This window comes from Protopterus annectens, chromosome 8.part0, assembly GCF_019279795.1.
Source record: "Protopterus annectens isolate FY-2018-M chromosome 8.part0, PAN1.0, whole genome shotgun sequence".
Lineage (NCBI taxonomy): Eukaryota > Metazoa > Chordata > Ceratodontiformes > Protopteridae > Protopterus > Protopterus annectens.
Genome location: NC_056741.1, coordinates 460764928 through 460785069, shown reverse-complemented (window position 1 = coordinate 460785069; position 20142 = coordinate 460764928). Strand labels below are relative to the sequence as shown.

Here is a 20142-nt window from a genome sequence, read left to right as displayed (position 1 = left end):
GTTTTTTTTAGTGTACAGCAATAGTTAAGTTAACCTTGTTAACCTGTTTACCTTAGTGCATATATGTGTGTGTAGTAACCCTGAGCATGTCCGAAAAACCTACAGGGTTTAAGAGGTGTTCCTGTTGCGGGCACAAGATTCCAAATTCGGATGCCCACAAGAGGTGCATGTATTATCTCTGGCTGGGGCATTTGGAGGCCAATTGTGAGATTTGCACAGCCTTTAATTCCCACACCCTTGAAGACCACAGAAACAAGATGATCTTGAGAGATCTTTTACCAGCTTCTGAGGTTCAAACACCTGTAAAGCCTTCTACGTCCAAGGCGCTTAAGAGGCGTACCCCCTTAGCAACCCAAGGGACTATGGCTTCTGTACCAGGAAAATGAAAAAGGGCCAGCCATATCGGAGCCAATCGACATCTGTGCCTCATTGGATCCGACAAGTTCCTTGGATCCGACAGACTCTGCACCTACGAAGATCCGAGTACTATCATTTCCTCAGACTTTGGGTCTGAGTGCCCTCTTGGATCCTTTGGATGTCATTAGGATCCAGAGTTCTCTATCTCCAGGCAAATCCTCCTTAGATCTGAAACTCTCAGATCAGAGGTCCTGGAGCCATACTCCGTTTTGGAGCAAGTCTCCCTGTCTAGCCCCAACTGCTTGGACCAACCTTTCCCTTATCAAATCCACTCATTCATCAGCCTCCTTAAGATCCTGTTGGCTGTCTCATTCAGACATGGACAGGATGATGTGGAGTTTCATCAGAGTTCAGATTCAGTTGGGGATTTTGCTGTGTCTGACCCATACTGGATCCGTGAGAGCCCCAACTCTGATGACAGTCTTCTCTTCTGATCCATCGTCCAGCTTTGGAACTTCAGGATTTGACTTTTTTGAGAGAGCCATTGTCAGAGCCAGGAATTTGTCTTTCCTCAACTCAGGCAGTGTCCCAGACTAACTCAACACTGATTCTAAGTGGAGCAGGTCCCAGACCCAGGACATTGGCGCCAACTCCTCTTGGTTGATCTCTGCTCTGACTTTGTCAGATCTGTCTCTTTGCCTAGAGGCTTCAGCCCTTGGCAGTTTAGGCCCAGTGCTTTCTGGAGAAGTTGGATTCGGGGTGGTTTTTACTTTCTCTCTGTCTTGGTGGCTTTGGCTGGGGGGGGGGGCTTTAATTATTTGGCACACTTCATGCGTCTCCAGAGGGATCTAGTTAAGGAACTGGCAGAATCCTTGTTAGAAGAGTACCTCAAGAGGGTATTTCCCCAATTGGCCACGCTGTCATCTATTTCCAATTCCTCAATAAGGCTAATCTCTCACACTGCAGAGGGAACATCTCAAGCAGCTGGCACAGGCATAGCCCTTAGGAGACATGTGTGGATGAAGCTTTGCTGGTTTGCAGAACCCTTTAAGGTGTTCTTCATCAGCACCCCTTTTGATGGTTTGTTTGGACCACCAGTTAAGGAAACTCTTACCCAAAGTGAGCAGGAGGGAAAGACCTTATCTGCTGTAGGGATCAAGTTTTGTTCCCCCCAACAGACTTTTTCGAGGAACCAACGGATTGGGAAGAAGATGCAGTTCTAGAAGTCCCAGGGTGCTTTCCTGGAGTCTTGGGAAGAGTCCTCTTCTAGAGGCAGAGGAAGACGATTTAATGACAGGTGCAGCCCTTGAGACAGAGGGTGGTCCACAGAATAAGGGCTTCAAAGAACCTTTCTCTGACGGGCTGTACCAGTGCTCCAGAAGCGTTGCCTGACTGTCCTACTCTGGGAGCTGTTGGGGGCAGGTTATCCTTGCACCCAGACCCCTGGACAGATTTAACAAACTACACCCGACTGCTAAACATGATTTCCAGAAGTTACTATATTCCCTTTTCCTTCAGTCTCCAAGCCCCAGGAGGAATCTCCATGATGTTCTACCAACTGAGAGGGAGAATGCCATTCTAGAGGTACAGAAACTTCTCGAAGAGAGTCATCCAGAGGGTCCCAACCAAACAGCAAGGATGAGGAACCTACTCTTACTTCTTTCTGGTGCCAAAGACGACAGGGGAACCTGCGACAGATTCTAGATCTAAGCACTCTGAGCATATTTCTCAAGAACTCTTAGAATAGCAAACGTAGATCCCCTGGACTCGAGCCGTGAATCAGAAGCAAACTCGCCTGTTGCTTTTTGTCACACAACTTTATTCGATAACTGCCAGCACCACAAAGTACATCTAGTAAGAATGGTTGAGCGCTTTCATCTGCATTTACCAGATTTCTTCAGAACCATTTCCCCTAACATGTCACTTCCTTTATATACACAAATTTTTGGCGCCAAAAAGTTAATTACATAATTGGTTAAAAACAAAATTGTTAATTAAAAACAAAATCACTCAATTAACATTTGTTGAGAATAAAAATACAATAAAAAGTCACAAAAATATGTATATTAACCACTGTCATAAAATGTACTATATACTAGTACTAAAGTGCTTTTATACAGTGCATGATACATTTCATCATTGGGTCCCTTATACTATCTACCCTATGCTAAAATTTTGAATTTATAAATTCATAGTAAATATATATAAATAAGTAAAAATATATTGTGTGTTAATGTATAAAATATATATATAAAATGTACTCGGCTGATGAAATTTCCTTACTCTAGCAAAAAGGCTTGATACTTATATGGTCATTTATACCCGGGGGGGATGTGGCATCTAAACATATCTGCCACTTACTTTCTAACCAAGCTAAATATATTTTCCAATTTCCTCCTCTGTCATTTACCTCTACCTGGTCTATAATAGCAAATTTAAAACTATGTTCACTTCCTTTTCTATAATGTGTCTACTTAGGCTTTTAGTATCTCCTTTCCTAATACTATACAGGTGCTCGTATATACGAGTTTTGAATTTCCTCTCAGTCTTTCCTATATAGTATACGTCGCATTTCTCACACAGCAATATACACAATACGCTGTGTATTGCAATTACCCTTCTTAGGGTATACTACAGATTTCACAATATTCTTAAGTCTCATCCTACATTTTGTGTTAATATATTTACACTGACTACATGCACCACAACTCGTAGTGCCCTTCCTACTGTTTCCTGTGTAGGCCTTTTTCTTAGTCTCTATTATTAGGACGAGACTTAAGAATATTGTGAAATCTGTAGTATACCCTAAGAAGGGTAATTGCAATACACAGCGTATTGTGTATATTGCTGAGTGTGAGAAATGCGACGTATACTATATAGGAAAGACTGAGAGGAAATTCAAAACTCAGATATAAAGCACCTGTATAGTATTAGGAAAGGAGATACTAAAGCTTCTAAGACACACATTATAGAAAAGGGAAGTGAGCATAGTTTTAAATTTGCTATTATAGACCAGGTAGAGGTAAATGACAGAGGAGGAAATTGGAAAATATATTTAGCTTGGTTAGAAAGTAAGTGGCAGATATGTTTAGATGCCACATCCCGGTATAAATGACCATATAAGTATCAAGCCTTTTGGCGTAAGGAAATTTCATCAGCCGAGTACATTTATATATATATTTTATACATTAACACACAATATATATTTTACTTATTTATATATATTTACTATGAATTTATAAATTCAAAATTTTAGCATAGGTAGATAGTATAAGGGACCCAATAATGAAATGTATCATGCACTGTATAAAAGCACTTTAGTACTAGTATATAGTACATTTTATGACAGTGGTTAATATACATATTTTTGTGACTTTATTGTATTTTATTCTCAACAAATGTTAATTGAGTGATTTTGTTTTAATTAACAATTTTGTTTTTAACCAATTATGTAATTAACTTTGGCCAAAATTTGTGTATATAAAGGAAGTGACATGTTAGGGGAAATGGTTCTGAAGAAATCTGGTAAATGCAGATGAAAGCGCTCAACCATTCTTACTAGATGTACTTTGTGGTGCTGGCAGTTATCGAATAAAGTTGTGTGACAAAAAGCAACAGGCGAGTTTGCTTCTGATTCACGGCTCGAGTCCAGGGGATCTACGTTTGCTATTCTAAGAGTTATTGTTGTTTTGTTCCACTTTGGTTACATATTTCTCAAGAAGTCAAAGTTTCTCATGTTTATGGTTCAGTCCATACTGCCACTACTATGCAAAGATGATTGGATGTGTTATTTAGATATCCGGGACGCGTACTGTCATCTCAAAGTAGACAAGTGCTCCAGGAGACAGTTGCACTACTGACTAGGAGCTAATAATTACCAATTCAGAGCACTGCCCTTTGGGCTCACTGCCTGCTAGGTTTGTTCAGCAAAGGTTAGTGGCACAGCATGATACTTCAGAGATCATCCATGTGCAACTAACATAGGGCAAATCTGCAATGCAAATTGTGGCCTGCTACAGATCACCCTTCATGACCCAGGACTACCACTCCGCCTTTCTAGAGACACTGGAAAACATGAAGGTCCTACCGAACACCCTGATATTGGGCGATTACCGTTAACTGGGAAAGCTACTCAAGTACAAACTCCCAGGTCCAACGCTTCCTGGAATTTATCAACTCAAATGCCCTGGATCAGCTGGTAAACTCCCCTACCAGAGGTGAAAACAAATTGGACCTAGTTATCACCAACATGGGCGACAGGTGTTCCACACCGGAGGTCAGCCAGTCAGTGGTTAGATCAGGTCATAAACTAATCACGCTGGATGTCCTCCAACCAAGGAAACCACAGTGAAAAACTTTTCTATAGCAAACTTCACCTTATTTAAAGAGATGGTAAGTTTCACAGCCCCCACGCTAAAGGATAACATTGTCCAAGATGCAGGAACCTTTACAAATGCACTCTATGAGCACCTACAAGGATGCATGAATCATGCCATTCCTAGCAAAACCAAGACTCACTCCCCTAAGAGAAGGAAACCAGTCTGCTGGACTCCTGCCATAAACAGGCTATACAATAGGAGGAGGAAACTAGTTCAGAAAAAAAGCAAATCCCAAGAAAGAAAGACCTCCCTGATCAGTATCAGTAAGAAACTAAGGTCCCTCATAAAATCCTCCAAGGCTAACTTCGAAAGAAAAATAGCCAGGGATTCAAAAGATAACCACAAAGCCTTCTTTAGCTATGTCAAGAATCTAAGTGGCAACTCACAGATATGCTCTGAGCTATTGCAAAATAGCACAAAATATACTGAACCCACTGATATTGCCAACATCCTGGCAGATAGATTCAGTGCAAACTTTACCCCCCTCTCACCCCCAAAAGGGCCCACAACAACACCGGAAAAGTGTAGTGTCCTGGAAATCACAGACACACAGGTGAAAACAGTCCTTTCAAAAGACAAAAGCAAAGCGTCAATGGGGCCAGATGGTGTCCCAGGCTGCGGCTTGCACGAACTACAGAACGAACTAACCCTCCACCTAAACACACTGTTCAACCTCAGCCTCTCCACAGGCTACGTGCCCATAGAATGGCGCACAGCAATGGTTATTCCACTCCACAAAGGAGGGGCCCCAACTGACCCTGGTAACTATCGCCCCATAAGCCTGACTAGCCTTGTCTGCCAGGCTATTGGAGCACATCATCATGGAACTCATTAACAAAGACATTGGGAACCTCCAAACACTTGACCCAACCCAGTTCGTCTTTAAGGGCAGATCATGCCTACTAAACCTCGTTGACTTCATCGAGACAGTCACCAAGGCCATAGATGAGGGGAAGGTAGTGCACACAGCCTACCTTGACCTCGCCAAGGCTTTTGACACCATTCCCCACTCGAATTCTAGAAAAACACCACCAGCCTGAACATAAATCCCAACGTCACTAGGTGGGTTGCCAGCTGGCTTACAGACAGAACTCACATGGTAAGAATAGTGGGCTCCAGGTCCAACTCTAAACCAGTCACAAGTGGTGTCCCACAAGGCTCGGTCCTGGGATCCCTACTGTTTGGCATATACTTAGAAGTACAGGCAAACACAGGAGGGCTGTGGCTAACCAAGTTTGCCGATGACTGCAAACTCGGAACCATAATTGGCTCTCCGGCTGACACGGACATTCTCCAAAAGGGCCTTACTGAGACAGACACCTGGTGTCAAAGTCATTGTCTCTAGCTAAATGCCAAAAAATGCATAGGCATCCCGTTGGGGAAAAACAAAACACCCATGAATTACCACATAGGTGGCAGCCCCCTTAATACAGAAGAGGTAATAAGAGATCTGGGGACCCAAGTAGATAGTAATCTCTCCTTTGATAATCATATTGCCAAAGTAGTTAGGACATCCTTCTATGTAACCCATCTAATTACTAAAGGGTTTGCATCTAGAAGTAAAGAGGTTATAGTGCCCCTCTACTCATCACTCATCAGACCCATCATAGAGTACAATGCCACATTTGGGATGTACCTTACAAGATACTTCCAACAGCTGGAAAGACCACAAAGGTACCTCACCAAGAGGATTACTGGCCTCAAACACATGTCCTATGCAGCCCGACTGGAAAAACTCCAGCTGTACTCAGTCGCATATCGCTTACTCAGAAGTGATCTCTGCCTGACTTACAAAGCCATGTCCAACTCGGAATTGATGGACATGCTCCACCTAAAGAAATCCAAGTCACTGCGAGCCACTCTCTAGTGAGCTAAACCTTGCCACAACAATAAATAGAACATGCTGGAGGGATAGATTCCTGTCACAGAGACTCCCCATGCTTTGGAACAAAATTCCTAACTACATTAGGCAGAGCCTCTCACTAGCACTCTTCAAGAGAAACCTTGACGAGTGGATGGGTAATGGAAAATACATCCCTGGGATCACTTCATTGGCTCTTCTTGACATGCTCAGTTAATTAATCAATGGGGCAGCGAAAGCTGACACACACTGGCTAGGCTTATAAATGCTTTCGGGCAGATAGCCTAGTACCTACCTACATATGAATCTATGCATGGCAGTGGTAGCAGCTCACCTGTGAGTGCAAAATTCCAGGTTTTTCCATACTTAGACAATTGGCTGCCGATGGCACCTACAAGGCATCATCATCTTTGAGCCACTCAGTATCCCCTACAAATTTTTAGTTGTCTGGGGATTACCATAAACTGGTGAGGTCAAAGATGTCCCCAGTACAGGGCATAGAGTTCATAGGAATACAAGCACAGTCACGCAAATAGCTGCCTTGCCCCCACAGTGGATAATATCCTTGAAGACAACAAGTCCCAACTGTTAATGGAGATGCCAAATCCACCTGCTTGTCTAGTTTTGAGGACCCTAGGATACATGTCATCTGCCATTCTCCTAGTACCAATAGCAAGGTTCTTCATGGGAGTGCTGCAGTGGACTCTAGTGGTCCATTCTGTACCATCCACTGTTGCCCCCATCAGACTGACTCCAGTTTGCAAGCATCACCTTCAGTGGTGGTTGCATTCAAATGAACTTTATCTTAGCAGGCTCCCCCCAAATAGCCACGGTGACCATGGATGCTTCCCTGTTGAGTGGGGGGCATTATCAAGGAAGATTGGTCCAAGGTATATGGTCCACATGAGAGATCAAATTGCACATGAACATCCTGGAGATAAGGGCAGTCCTTCTGTTGCTGCAAGCCTTTCACAATTAAGTCCCTCTGGGAAAAATTGCAATTCAAGCAGACATGTCAGTATTCTAGTATCTCAACAAGCAGGTGGGGAACCTGGTCATATCCTTTGTGTACTGTAGCCATGAGGGTGTGGGAATGGGCAATCTCTTCAAACCACTTTCTCAGTGCAGTACACATACGTTCTGGCAGACAGACTGAGCAGATCTGTCTTGAGCCCACATGAGTGATCCATTAATCAATCGGTAGCGAACCAGATATTCAGCCAATGGGGGTCAGCCCTGCCACAATCCCTTTGCCTCTCACCTGACCAATAAGTGCAGCAACTACTTCACTCAGATTCCCCCAGTTGGGGAGTCGCTCGTGGCCTCTCTAGTCCATGATTGGTCCCTGGGTTTCCTGTATGCTTATTCTACTGTACCTCTGATCCCCAAAGTCCTACAGAAAGCCAGCAGGTTGAACAGCACCTTGATCATCATTGCCACCTTCTGGCCTCATCAAGTTTGGTTCCCCTTACTGCGGTCTCACAGCAAGTATCCCCCATTTATACTGGATCTCAGACAGGATCTGATTTCCTATCTGTGCGAGCATCAAAGTCCCCACCTCAGATCCCTAAGGTTAATCTTTTGATGTTCATCGTGTTACACTGCTGCAGTCATCACACTTGGGTTATCCTGCCGTCAGGCGGTCCCGCAGTCGGCCAGAGTTCCAAAGTCTTGGTCCGGCGTCGGTTGCTGTCGCTTCTTCCCTGACATCAGTGCGCCACGGGTATATAAGAGGCATCCGACACCATTTTCTTCCGTCTTTCTTGCGTGCGGTGCCCGAAGCAGAAGCAGTTTGCAAGTGCCAGTCGGCCAACTCCTGAGATATTCAAATCGTATTTCAGACTGAAGTCTTTAGCTAAGTACCCTGTTGGGGAACCTTTTCTTGCCTCAGTCCGATGTCAGAAAAAGTTAACAATTGCATTTCTTGTGGGAAGCAAATACCTCATAAGGACTTTCATTCTTGTTGCATTCCTTGCCTAGGCCCAGACCACGATGTCACAGGTTGTCGGTTTTGTGCTAGGTTTAACAAACGTACTATTAAACATCGGTTTGATTTCGCCCGACATTATTTTGGTAGGAAATTTAATTATACCATGCCGTCGGAGCAACCAACGACCAGAATGCATAAAATACGCAAAGATAAAGACAGGCAGCAGAGACACAAACCAGACTCCGAGGCCTCTGCTAGGCCAGTCGCCGGTTCTCCGGTTTTCAGTGAGCACCTAAGCAGCCCCTGACTGCTGATTTAGAACCCAGGTGACAATCCGATTCCCAAGCGGAGATTGCTAGGCCTCCACAACCTTTACCTTTAGGCCCTTCCGACTCCATGGCTGAAGGAGATTCCAGTGCAGTTGAAATGCCTTCAGTTGCAGAAGGTGTCTTCAGACCGACTACACTCACTATTAAATCCTATGCAAAGCTGAAAACCCCTTTAAAAACAAAGAAGACTGTACTGCAGTCTCCAGTACAAGGCCCCATGCCCAAGAAACAAATGCTTAAGATGGCTGAAGATTTAATTACCCTTATCAGGGGTTCCCATCCCCCTCCTGATAAAAGGCCAAGACAGGAGGAGGACTACGCTTCCTCTGACCAGGTTTCAATTTTTTCAGATTCTTCTGAGGAACAGGAATATTCTTTTCACCCTTATGAAGACTCTGATGCAGAAGAGTCTATCCCTTCAGCATCTCCCCCAGAAGACTACTCTTTTGGGGAAACTTTACATACCATGAGGGAACATTTCCACTGGGAAGGCCAGGATTACTCTGATTCTAAGAAAAGGCTCCGAGAGTTCCTTTTACTACCCCAGCACAGACCACTTGCTATTCCACCTGTTTTAGACATTGTGGATGATGCTTATTCAGAATCTTGCCTTAACCCAGATTTACTACCTCCTGCACCAGCCAAAACTAGAGAGTCCCTGACTCTCACAAATTCCTATATAAAAGCCCTCTTGCTGACCCAGAAACCATTTCCCAGGGTCCCAAAGGGGTTAAGGCCTCTATTGCTAAAAATCCTGTACCCTCTGAAAGGGAATCTAGAGCACTAGACAGATGGGGAAAGAAAGTATATACCTCAGCTACTCCAGCTATGAGGGCCTTAAATTGCGAGTTTCACATGCTGAAATATCAACAATATTTGATGTCTCACTTAAAACAAAAAATGATCACACATACAGAACAGCCTGATTACAAGGAAATGCAAGATTTGTTGCATGCAGCTGAACAAGTGGGAAAACATACTTTGCAATGTGGATTTGATTCATTGGAAGCTTCTTGTAGAGCAGCAGTGACAGGGTCTGTCATACGTAGGCATGCTTGGTTAAAAGAACAAACTTTACCTGATCATGTTAAAGCAAAGTTATTGGATGCACATTTACAGCAGGATGTTTTATTTGGTGTAAAAGCAGAAGAGGTTTTAAAGAAAATGGAGGATAAGGCAAAATCTATGCAGATGGTCAAGGATTTTTTTTACAGGTTCAACCCCCTCGTTTCAGCAGAAATTGTCAACCAAAAACTGGTCCTTTCCAGCTTCTGCCAGACCACAGAGGGGCAAATACAGACACCCAAGGGGCAGAGGTCAGTTACAAGGTTCTTACCAGCCTCGACAATGGGGTGCCACAACCCAAAAAGGAGGAGAAGACAGGTCTCAAACTATCAGAAGACAAACACAATGACTTACCCCTCAGGCTGCCAAGCAAATCCCTCTTGGCAGCTCCCTTGGGAGGAAAACTAGCACTTTTTGCAGACAACTGGCAGCATCACAAAAGACAAATGGGTCCTAAATACTGTATCTCAAGGATACAGATTCCACTTTCACACTTTACCAAGGATAAAAGGAATGCCAAACCTGCCACCAAATCAGTGGGCAGAGGCTCAAAAGCAAATTTCAGCTCTCGTGGACATGAGAGCCATTCAAAAGGTCCCAACACAGGAGCAAGGACAATGATTTTACTCAAGACTCTTTCTAGTTCCCCGAAAGGACAAAGTCTGGAGACCCATTCTGGACCTCTCAATTCTAAACACATATCTGGAAGTACCCAAATTCAAGATGCTAACACTACAGCAGCTTCTTCCCATGCTGGGCAAGAAGGCTTGGCTAGTACCGTTGGACCTCAAGGAGGCATACTTGCATGTACCTATCAGACAAAATTGCAGAAGATACCTCCGATTTATAGCAAGTTCAACCCATTACCAATTCTCTGCACTGCCCTTTGGCTTATCTACTGTGCCCAGGGTCTTCACAAAATGCCTGACACCAGTAATTGCATACTGCAGACAAAGAGGAATTCAAATATATCCATAGCTGGACGACTGCCTTATTCAAGCAGAAAACAAGGACATTCTTTTACAGCATCTGGCGTTTGTTAAAAACCTATTAAGTTGCCTAGGGTACACAGTAAACGAAAAGAAGTCAAAACTAGTGCCCTCACAAGATATAATATTCCTGGGTGCCAGCTTAAATACAATGGCCCAGATGGCTTATCTCACGCCAGACAAGCAAGGACAACTGACTCAATACTTCAAAGTGATGGCAACAAAGACCCAACTACCTGCAAGAAAAATTCTGCAGGTCTTGGGATTCATGGCATCTTGCATACTACAAATACAATTTGCAAAACTGCATATGAGGAAATTGACTGGTAAATGAGTGGTACCTGAAAAGTGTATGGACTCAACACAGCCACAGCTTGGAAACAATAATTCCACTCATTCCCTGCCTTCAACAGGAGTTTCTATGGTGGGCTCAGGCATGTCACCTCAACAAGGGTCAGCCTTTTGCCTTACCCCCAGCCAGGCAAACTATAACAGCAGATGCATCGGTTTATGCCTGGGGAGCACACATGGCAGGACAATGTATTCAGGGCAAATGGTCTGCAGATCAAAGGCATCTGCACATCAATCAAAAAGAGATGCTAGCTGTACAAAATGCCCTAACAGCTTTCAAGGACCTCCTACATCCAGGACAACTCCTAATAAAGACTGACAACACCACAGTGATGTGGTACATAAGCAAGGGGGCACACATTCCTACCCCCTGTGCAGGCAAGCAATGACCTTGTGGAACACAGCACTGACCTACCAAGTTCAACTATAAGCACAATTCCTGCCAGGAAAGAAAAACACATTGGCAGACTATCTAAGCAGAAACATCATAGATCCTCACGAGTGGAAACTAGATCCACAAGTATTCGCAATGATAACTCAAAAATGGGGGAGCCCAGACATAGATCTGTTTGCTTCCCCCCAAAACTACCAACTACGGAAATTCTGCACAAGGACATGCCACACACTAGCTTGGAAAGTGGACGCCCTCTCATTCAGTTGGAAAACATTGACAGTGTATTCCTTTCCTCTTGCTCCAGACTGGCCACGCCAACACTGGTATCCAATACTAAGGAACATGGCTCAAGGCCCACCATGGATTTTACCTCCAATTCCAACCAGTCAGCACTTCTCTCTAAAGCTTTGATGGATGTCATTCTGGAGGCCAGGAGGCCCAGCACCAAGAAAGCCTATTCGGACAAATGGAAAAGATTCTGCGCCTAGAACCAGGCTAAAGGCCAAAATCCCCTTGTCCCAAATATTCCTCAGATTCTTCAATATTTAACTGAGATGTTGCACAAAGGACTTTCTTTTTCATCTAGCTCAATACAACACGGATCCTCCTATATTTTTACATCCATTACCAAGACAGTTCCTCAGAGGGGCTAAGAACATAAGACCTCCCCGGAGTGCAGCAACACCAACTTGGAATTTCAATTTTGTTTTGGAAAAACTTACACTACCGCCCTTTGAACTGGCTTTTACAGCTGATCTACAGTTTCCATCATGGAAAACTGCCCTGCTGCTAGCAATAACTTCAGCACGAAGAGTCTCGGAGCTACAGGCCCTAATGGCAGTGGAGCCTTTCATTTTTTTTCATTAAGACAGAGTAGCTTTACGAACTAACCCTTCCTTTATGCCAAAGGTGGTATCCAGTGTGGTCCAAAACCAAACCATTCATTTGCCCACCTTTTATCCAAACCCCCAGAATAAAGGGGAAAGGCTCCTACACTCTTTGGACATTCACAGGCAATTGCGTTACTACTTGGATAAAACTAAGGCTTTCAGAAAATCTGACCAGCTCTTTGTATCCTATGCTGCAGGATCACAAGGAAAGGCGGTCTCAAAACAGACCATTTCAAAATGGATAGGACATTGTAGCCGTTTCTGCTACACACATCATGGGAAACCTGTACCTGGTAACATTAGGCCCCATTCCACCAGGGCTACAGCAACATCAACAGCCTCCCTCAGAGGGGTACCAACCAAGGATTACATTATATTTTTCAAAGATAGGGTTTCTTTAAGAACGAATCCTACCTTTATGCCTAAAGTTGCTACAGAGGCAAATGTTAACCAGTCCATCACTTGCCAGTCTTTTTTCCAGCCACTCGAACAAGGGTGAATATATGGTGCATTTACTGGACGTCCATTGACAGTTGCATTTATGTCTACATAGGACAAAGTAGCATAGAAAATCTGTGCCGCTATTTCTTTCTTTCTTACCTAGTTGACTAGGCCAGGCAGTGTCCACAATCACTCTAGCAAAGTGAATTACTGGTTGTATTTCTATGTTTATTCTTTAAATGGCATGCAACTTCCATGACCCCCAAAAGTTTATTCTGCCAGGTCAATGTCTGCCTCATCTGCTTTTTCAGCCAGAACCCTTTCTCACATCCCACCTGTCCATCTCCCAACCTAAACAATTGAGAGCAATCTAGAGGATGTAGGAACCCATAGGTTCCTGGTTTGAGCTCCAGATTATGGTGATATTTTTTTCTGTATATGCCTATTGTAGATTTCTGTAAATAGGGAAACAAACTCGATCTGAGGGGTTAGAGGAGGAATGAGGCATTATGGGAGAGGGAGGAGCTTGAGGCTCTGGTCTTGAGAAGCAGCCAAATGGGATCCATTTTGGATCCAAAGACCCAAGAGTGAGGAAGAATGAAATTGGACAACACAGATAGCCAAGTTATGGTTAGTACGTAACTTCTAATCTTCTAATTTTAAACGCTGCATGAATAATATGGGATTAGTCTGATGAAGTCTCCGATAAATGAGGGACGAAAGCGCTAAATAAAGATAATGTTAACCTGTACTTAGTGTGTGTTGCCTGTGTATGCGAATGCACAATCCAACTAAATTATGTAAAGCATTTCTAAAGGGAATTTTTGATCCTTAGACCACCAGAAAAGTATTCTTCATCTCCCTGGGATCCGGACTGTCATGCTACAAGGTCTAACTCACCTTTGAACCTTCAGCAAAAACTGATCTAAAGTTTCTTTCATGGAAATCGGTCTTCTTTAGTAACTATCGCGTCTGCAAGGATGTCTGAATTCTAGGTGCTTTTGTCAAAGACTCCCTACATTATTTTCTATAAAGACAGGGTTACTTTATGAACAAACCCTTTTTTTTTTTTTTTTACCTGGCGTAGCTTCTGATTCAAACTTTAACCAATCCATTCATTTACCAGTTTTTGTACAAATTTTTCAAATGAGAATACATGCTACATCTCCTAGATGTGCACAGACAATTACATTTTTATCTACATAGAACAAAACAAATCAGTCATATCAGCTGTTTATTTCTTTCTCACCAAAAATACTGGGTTATCCAGTTTCTAAAGTTACACTAGCAGAATGGATCACAGATTGCATTCCTTGGATCTCTTCTCAACAAGACATTTCCCTACCTAGACCACCTAAAGCCCACTCAGCTAAATCTATGGCCACTTCATCTACCTTTTGGTCAGAAACCTCTGATATTTGTGCAGCACCCACATGGTCCAGTGCTCATACCTTTGTTGCTTATTACAAATTGGATCAGAAGTAGAGTTGCCTTTGGCTCAGCAGCACTCCGTAATATCCTTCCATGAGGGCCACCCATGACCAACATAGCCCAGAGACTCTGCTCCATTTGTTGAGGAAGAATGAAAAGGACAACATCAGATTTAAAAGTTATGTACTCGACATAACTAAGCGTCTGTGTTGTCCATTTTTATTCTTCCTCAACTTCCCTCCCATCCATCCCCCATCCTTAAACCTTCTGGAGGAACCTGTTAGATTATTTATTGGAACTTACAGTTCTGGGATCGAGCCCTATTCTTTCAGCAATCCATTTCTCTACCTAATTTATAGGGATTTTATGACCACAAACTCGATCTGAGATATTGAGGATTGACAAGGGGATTGTGGGTAGAGGGAGGAGCTCTGGAGTTGAATCTGAAATCTAGAGTCTGCCACAGAGTCAGATCTGATGATCGGAACTGAAACAGTTCATTGAGGAAGAATGAACACAGATGCCACGTTGTGGTGAGTACATAACTTTTAACTCTGTGGAATGCAGAACTGTCATGCAAGTCTCATGTCTGAGAGTCAGAGCAGCCACCATTTCCACTAAGCATGACATTGTGGCTACCAACCTAAGGCATTGGGGGAGGGCTGCTACTACAGGATCAAGGTTTGTACAAAAATAAGTGATAGGTCTGTATCCATCTTTTCTACATTGTGCTCATAATCCTAATGCTACTTTTCATCCACAGCCAAAGAAGAATCTTTTAGAGTAATCTGGCAACGCAAGTGCAGGAGGGATGTCGAGTAATGTTTTCAGTTGTAGAAAAGCTTGTTCATGACAGTCAGTGCCAGTGTAAAGGTTCAGGGGTATCTTTTTTAATAATTCTAATAAAGGTTTCACTATTTCTGCTTAATTAGACATCCATTGTCAACAGTAACCTGTTAGTTTCAAGAAAACTTGCAACTATTTTAATGTAGTAGGACGTGGGGCAGTTTATATCACAGCAGTGCATGAAGGCAAGATCTGTCTAGCATCTTCTGAATTAAAATGTCCCAAGTATTGAACCTGTGATTTCCATAACTACAATTTGTCTGTTAACCTTAAATCTTAACTCTAACTTTGCCAAAAAAATGGTTAGTTGTTTGCAGCTATTTGGGCTTTTTGAAACCAAAAGTAAATCATCTACATATTGAATTAGAGTTGAACCACAAGAAAATGTACTCTACTCCAGCTGTTTTTTTTTTTTCATTTCTCTCGAGAAAAGAGGATGATTTCCCCCTATCCCTGCAGTAATCTAGTCCAAGTGTACTGTTGCCTTCTGTATGTAAATGCAAACCGATATTGACTATCTGGATGTGTAAGAATAGAAAAGAAAACAGTTGAAATATCTATCACTGAGAAGGTAGTGGCATCTGATGGAATAGAACTTAGAAATGTTGCAGAATTAGGGACTACTGGAAATGTAAGTACTACTGCTGCTTCCACTGCTCATAAATCTTGTACAAATCTGTGTCTTTGAGTTGGAGCAATATCTTGTTGTAACAAGGCAGGTTTGATTCATTTCTCTACTTCTGCCAACAAAGGATACTGAACTACCATAGGCAGGTTCTTTCATCTTTTATGAGCCCTGCCTCATTCTCTTGGATACTCCAGAGCTGTGGAAGATTACTTTTGATTCCTCCAAGCCAGTATTTTCTACATCTTACTATGTTAGAATAGCTAAAAGGGCATCTTATAGGTTCATAGGTTGGTACTGGGCTATCTGCCCGAAGGCATATATTAGCCCAGCCACGTTGTGTGGTATTCACCGCCCCTTTAGTAGTTCCCTAGACCCATGTACTAGCAGCTAGTACCCTTGGCCCCTATCTAGTAGTGCTGTTGGTGTGATCCTCTGTGTGAACTTTGTTACCCATCAAGGTTCCTCTTGAAGAGTGATAGTGAAGGGGCTCTGTCTTGTGTAGATTGGACCCTGTTCCATAGTAAGGGAAGTCTCTGCGAAGGGAATCTATCCCTCCAGCATGTTCTATTCATTGTTGTGTTGAGGTTTATATCCCTAGAGTGTGTAGCTTGAGTAGATTTGGTTTTGCTAAGATGAAGCATGTTCAACAATTCTGGGTTGGACATGGCTCTGTACATTAGACAGAGATTGCCTCTGAGACAGCTCTGCAACAGAGAACAGTCTTAGCTTTTTCAGTCGTGCTGCATAGGGCAACTGTTTGAGGCCAGTAATCCTCTTGGTTAGGTACCTCTGTGGTCTCTCCAGCTGCTGGAGATGTCTAGCCAAGTACATTCCAATTTGTGCATTGTACTCAATAATGGGTCTGATGAGGGAAGAGTAGAGGGGCACCATTACATCCTTAGATCTTGATGCGCAAACCCTTTCGTGGTCAGATGGGTCACATAGAAGGATTTTCTAACCGCTTTGGCAACATGGTTATCAAAGGAAAGCCGACTATCTACTTGGGTCCCTAGATCCCTTATTTCTTCTTCAGATTTCAGGGGATTACCTCCTATGTTAATCTTCATCTGTTCATGTTTGAGTGTAATCCTAAGGGTTCACTAGTAATTTCCAGATGTATGCCATCTGATGTACAATAAAGGGCACATCTTAATTTACATAGCAAATATCTACCCAACAGATTTACAGAGTCAGAATTTTCTGCAATAAAATCATGCTGTTCTTTAATGGACCAATTTGAATAGGAACAAGGTTTATTTCTGGGTAGTCTAAAGGGACTTTGGACACTCCCGCACCCTGAATTGTGTGTTCGGAAAGTAGAAGGTGTTCAGAATTTGTTGAAGTAGTCATAGATCTGGTAGCTCCTGTAATACAAGAAGCAGGATGTATACATTTTGCACTGTAATGTTGACAAAACAACCATCTTGATCAATTGGTTCCAAGGGAAATAATTCTGGGTCCTGAACATGGCTGTCCTAATGGTTTTGTTGCCATGTGGATGGCAGCCAATCAGTATTCCATACAGGAGGATTTCTTTCAGCTTGCTGTGGTGCCTGAATATTTGGCAAATTTGATTGCTGTAGAAATATTTGACATTCATTTCACCAGTGTCCAGACTGACCACAATTAAAACAAGTATTTAAACATGGTACACCTTGTGGTGACTGTGGCAATGCAGGGGATAAAACTTTTACTGATACTGTCCTGGGAGTTTGGAAAAAATCAGTAATCTTCTTCCCCCATGATTTCTTCTTCTCAATCCCCTGTGAGTTAATATCAAACTGTTGGAGCTGCATATCAACATTTCTTTTCTTTTGTTCTCTTTTTCTTCCGCAAGTGTTTTATCTACCATGTTGTGCTTGAATCACCATTTCATAAATGTCCAAATCTGGCCAGTTTAAACAAACTTTTTTAGTTTGCTCTTGTGTGAGAGGCAGCAAGCCCTCTACAAAAGTGGCTAACAGCCCACTAGCTGCTGTACCTTCTATAGGGTCTGTATGTCCAGAGAAGGCTTCAAATACATCTGTCGTGTTGCAGATATGCATCAATAAATTATCTGATATAATTTTCATTTTTCCTCAACTGTTATGATGTCCTTCAAGGATGCATCTGCAGTCCTTACATATGGGTTGTCCTGCCTCAGGCAGCCCTTCGGTCGGCCGGATTCCAAAGTCTGGGTCTGGCGTCGGCTGATGTCGCCCTCTCCCCGACGTCAGAGCGCCTGGGGTATAAAAGCGTCAGCCGACACCATCTTCCTCTGTCTTTCTTGCCGCGTGGTGCCCGAAGCAAAAGCAGTTCGCAAGTGCCGGTCGGCCAGCTCCTGTAACTTCAGCTACCGAAGACTTCAAAAGCTAAGTACCCCGTTGGGGACTCTTTATTGCCTCAGCCGATGTCAGATCAAACGCTTAAAGTTAATAATTGCTTAACTTGTGTAAAACAAATACCTCATAAGGATTTCCATTCTTACTGCCTCCCCTGCCTAGGCCCAGACCACGACGTCTCGGCCTGTACAGCCTGTGCCTCCTTCAACCGACGCACTCTTAGTCGTCGGGCGGAGTTTGCAGAGGAATTTTTTGGGGCTAGTTACTGTTACAATATGCTGTCGGAGATTCCGACTTCTCATTTAACCAAAAAACGGAAGGACAAGGACCGACACACGCGGACCGTGGTTTCTGCTGAAACCACGCCTAGGCCTGCCACGAGTGTCTCGGTCTCGGCTGAAACAGTGTCCTTGGTACTTCCGACCGTCGAAACCGCACAACCGACAACCTCGGCCCCGGAGGCCTCTTCTGAGTCGGTTATAGAATTTCCCTCAGAAACCGGTGTTCCGGAAACATCCGACACCATTTCCTTAGACAAAACTACGCCAGCACATGGAGCAGCCAGGCCTCCTGCATCCATGTCCATAAAGACATTCACAAGGGCTAAAGCTGCTAAACAGCCAAAATCTCTGCCTCCCAAGGCTATTCCTCAGGGATCCACTACAGGTTCACAGATTTTAAGTTTAGCTGAGGACCTTATTTTCTTAATTAGGGGCTCTCAGCCACATCCGGACAGGGGCTCTCATCCTCCTCTAGACAAAAGGCCCAGGGTTGAGCCCACTGATCCCCAGTCCTCTGATGAGGCCTCAGATGGCTCTGCTCTTTCAGACTACCAGGAGGAGGCCTTTATGGCCTACGAGGATTCTGATGCAGAGGAATCTATTCCCTCTGCCTCCCCTCCTGAAGAGCTGTCCTTCGGGGAAACCCTTCACTCCATGAGAGAGCATTTCAAATGGCAGGGCCAGGAATTCTCTGATTCCAGGAAGAGATTAAGGACCTTTTTGCATTTACCTCAGCATAGACCTTTGGCTATTCCTCCTGTTTTGAATGTCATTGATGATATGTACTGAGTCTAGCATTTCCCCTGACTCCCTTCCTCCGGCTCCTGTCAAACCCGATAGGTACTACAGGGTCCCGGACTCGCATCATTTCCTTTACAAGGCCCACTCTGCTGACCCTGAAACTATTTCCCAGGGCCCTAAAGGGGTTGCATCTGCCACTACTAAAAATCCACTCCCCTCTGAAAGGGAGTCCAGGGCTTTAGAGAGATGGGGTAAAAAAGTGTGTACTTCTTCCACTCTTTCTATGAGGGCATTAAATTGTCAATTCCATATGATATAGTACCAAGAATATTTGTTAGATGAATTGCATAAAAAACTGTCTTCACCAGAACCCCTAGATCGCAAGTCACTTCAGGATCTGGTACATAACTCCCAACAGGTTAGCAACCATTTCTTGCAGTGTGGTTATGATGCATTGGAAGTTTCATGTAGGTCAGCAATGACAGGTGCAGTCATACGTAGGCATGCTTGGCTGAAGGAACAAACTCTGCCAGATCATGTTAAAGCAAAGCTTCTGGATGCACCACTGGAAAAGCAAAAGTTATGTGGCTCCACTGCTCAGGAGGTCTTAAAGAAATTTGAGGAAAAGGCTAAATCTGTACAAACAGTCAAAGATTTTCTCCAGGTCCAACCACCAAGATTCAGCAGAAATTGGCCCTCTAAGTATTGGTCCTTTCCAGACACAGAGAGATTTCAAAGAGGCAAGAACAGGCGTGCCAGAGGGTAGAGGGCAAGCTAGAGGCCGTCAATGGCAGCCTCCTAACCAGAGAGGTAGTGCAGGACCTACAACTGCTGCACAAGGACAGACTCAATGACTTTACCTTGACCCCGCCAACCAGGGCTCAATTGGAAGCACCTTTGGGCGGAAA

General features: G+C 43.6%; 1 protein-coding gene across 1 annotated transcript in view; it reads left to right on the top strand.

Moving 5' to 3' along the window:
- Positions 1 to 20142, top strand: part of RNF115 (ring finger protein 115) — a 766070-nt gene that overhangs the window by 674485 nt on the left and 71443 nt on the right. The window lies entirely within an intron of this gene.